The sequence below is a fragment of the Suricata suricatta genome, chromosome 16 (assembly GCF_006229205.1).
Source record: "Suricata suricatta isolate VVHF042 chromosome 16, meerkat_22Aug2017_6uvM2_HiC, whole genome shotgun sequence".
Lineage (NCBI taxonomy): Eukaryota > Metazoa > Chordata > Mammalia > Carnivora > Herpestidae > Suricata > Suricata suricatta.
This window is the reverse complement of record NC_043715.1, coordinates 38,740,204-38,743,794: the sequence shown is the minus strand read 5'-3', so window position 1 is coordinate 38,743,794 and position 3,591 is coordinate 38,740,204.

The window sequence follows — 3,591 nt, the reverse complement described above, 5'->3', positions numbered from 1 at the left end:
ATATAGAGCTTTTCACCTTTTTGTTAGATTTATTATATATGATATCTACTTTACTGAGGTTTGTAGTAAAGGATGTTTATTAATTTTGTTTTATCTTTGTGACTTAGAAATAAAAAAGCAACATTTTTTTTTTATCTTCAGTGTAACAGTGTTGTTAAATTCACGGATAGATTTTTACCAATTTGCAGATTCTTTTGGATTTTCTGTATCCACAACTATTCACTAACTTTCCAACTCATGTATTTTTTATTTCTCTTTCTTGACTTATTGTCAGTTTCAAAAGCAAACTTTGCAGTGTTCTATCTTTAAAAGCTGGTTCTTCCACTCTGTCTTGCTGAATTGTGGGCGGTGATCTTTGATTGCTCTCTGGGCCTCCACTTCCCACTGGTCATAGCTTAGTAATTCTTCACTATTTTGTTAGCTTTGTGTTTCCTTAGTTAGTTTTCAATTTTTAATACACTACCTAGTTTTCCTTGTTGCTGGAGAGACTGTAGAACAAATAATCTATTCTACCATTATCAAAAGTGGAAGTGTCACAATAATTTTAAAAAATGTTTCACACCCTATTGAGGTATAAATTTATATACTGTAGTATCTGGAGATTGTAAGTGTACAATTCCAATGAGTTTTAGTAAATGTGCAGACTTGTGCAACAATAATCACAGTCTAGGGGGTGCCTGGGTGACTCAGTCGGTTGAGAGTCTGACTTCAGCTCAGGTCATGATCTCATGGTTCATGGGTTCCAGCCCTGCATTGGCCTTTGTGCTGATAGCTCAAGGCCTAGACCCTGTTTCAGATTCTGTATCTTCCTCTCTGTCTGCCTCTCTCCTCCTCCTCCTCTCTCTCTCTTTCTTTCTTTCTCTCTCTCACACACACAAATAAAAATAAAACATTAAAAAAATAATCACAGTCAGTTTTAGAAGTTTCCATCATGCATGACTATTTACAATCAATCATCATTCCCAGGTTTCAGTCCCAGATGACCACTGACACACTACCTAGCACATAGATTTACATTTTCTATAAGGCCCATTTAAAAAGAATCATACAATAGGCAATCTTTTTGTCTGGTGTCTTTCATCTCACTATAATGATATTGAGGACCATTTATGTTGTTCCATGTAATGGTTGGTAGTTTTTAGGGTTCAAGTTTTGTAGTAATAATTCTATAGTTCCAGTGTGCAAATCTTGCACTTCTTGTACTAAATACTTGTGACAATATTATGAATGAAAGTGTTTAAAAATTTTATTTTTGGATTGTTTATTGCCAGTATATGTAATACAATTGATTTTGTATATTGATCCTGTATTCTGTGACTTTGGTGAATATTTTATTAGTTCTAGTAGCTTTTAATGTTCTCCAGAAAGAGATTTACTTCTTTCTTTCCAACCTATATGCATTTAATTTTCTTTTCTTGCTTTATTGCATTGGTTAGTCTGCGGCAGTGGTGAGTTGAAGATGTAGCAGTTGACCTCTTTGCCTTATTCCGGTTCTTAGGGGGAAATCATGAAGTTCTTCATCACTCATTACGACATCAGCTATAGGTTTTCATAGATGCCCTTTATCGGGATTAAGGAGGTTTCCTTCTATTCCTGGTTTTCTGACAGTGATTATCATACATGAATGTGAATTTTGTCAAATTGAGAAAATTGTGTGGGTTTTTGTTCCTTTATTCTATTAATATTAATTGATTTTCAGATGTTAAACCAATCTTATGTTCCTGGGATAAATACCACTTGAAATGTTATATAATAATCCTTTTAAAAATGTAGCTGGGTTAATCAAGGATTAATTAATATAATTAATTTTCACCAAGAGTTTTTTTCTACTTTTTAGTAATACTGATCTTTAGGGTTTTTTTCTTGTGATTTTTTTTCTGACTTTGTTATCAACGTAATACTGGCCTCAAAGAATGAGTTGGAAATGTTTCCTTTTCCTGTGTTTTCTGCAAGATTTTGTGTTTGTTAATCTTTTTAAAGAACCAGCTTTTCATTCCATTGATTTAAAAAATATTTTTCTGTTTTCCTTTTTCCTTGATTTCTGCTCTAATATTTATTATTTTCTTTCTTTTTGCTTTGGGTTTAGTTTGCTCTTTTTTTCTAGTTTCTTAAGATGGAAACTTTGACTATTTGAGGTCTTTCTCCTCTTTATTGTGAACTTCTAATGCTATGAATTTACCACTATGTGTTTATTACTTGCATTCTACACATTTTCATAGCTTTACGGGAACATGATTGACATGTAATAAGCTGCATGTATTTAAAACATGCAATTTGATATTTTGTCATGTGTATAAATATCCAAGAATCACATTCAAGATAATAAGCATTTCTGTCACCTTCAAAAATTTAGTGATCCTTTGTAATCCACCCACTCTTCCTTGTTGCTTCCAATTTTCTGTCTCATTATTCTGTTACTTAGAGTGAATTATTGAAATCTCTAACTGTAATTATTGAATTCTCTAGTTCTTTTAGTTCTATCAGGTTTTTCTTCTTGTGTTTGGGGGCTCCATTATTAGATCCATACACATTTACAACTTTTATACCTTCCTGATGTATTAAGGCATTTTTATCATTACAAAATATCTCTTTTTCTCTAGAAACATATCCTTCAAAGAGATTTTGCTTGAATTAACATAGTCACTTTAATTGTATTGTTTCCATTTTATACCTTTCTCTGTTCTTTTACTTTGATATATTTGTATCTTTGAGTCTAAAGTATGTCTATTATAGATAGAATATAATAAAATCTTGCTTTAAAAATCTAATCCGATAATATTTGCCTTTTGTTTAGAATTTTGTTCTTTCATATTAATATGATTATTGATAAGGTTGGATTTACATCTGCCATTTGCTCTTACTTTTCAGAGTGTCTCATACATATTTTTAATCCCCACTCTATTGCATTATTTTGTGTTAAATTAGCATTTTACTATATCATTTTTATTCCTCTGTTTTTTTAAAACTACGTATTTTTTCAAAAGTGGTTGCTCTATGGTTTTAAAATATACATATTGAGGTATCAGAGTTTATTTTAGGTGAATTCTGGCCTAATTAAAGTAAACTGTAGCTATTTTGCTTCAGTATTGCTTCATTTCCTCTCCATCCTTTGTAGCATTATTGTCATATATTTATGTCTATATGTCTTATAAGCCAATGACACAATTTTATAATTACTCTTGTAATCTTATATTTTTGAAGAAATTAAGAAATAATACATTTAAACAGCTTCTATGTTTACCCACATATTTGTTATTTCTGGATTCTGCATTTCTTCCCATAGATTTGAATTACTATCTGAGGTCATTGCCTTTCATCTTGAACTTCTTTTGGTATTTTGGCAGGTCAGCTACCTAAAAATTTCTTAGTGTTTATCTAAGAATACATTTAGTTTGCTTTTACTTTTGAAGTGTTATTTTGCTGGATATAGAATTCATGATTAACAGCTTCCCCCCAGCACTTTGAATATGTCATTGTACCTTCTCTGGCTTCCACTGTGTTGGAGACAAAGTTAGCTGTTCTTCAATTTGTTACTCTTCTCTATGTGAAGAGTCATTTTACTCTTTATACTTTCAAGATTTTTTGTTTTTC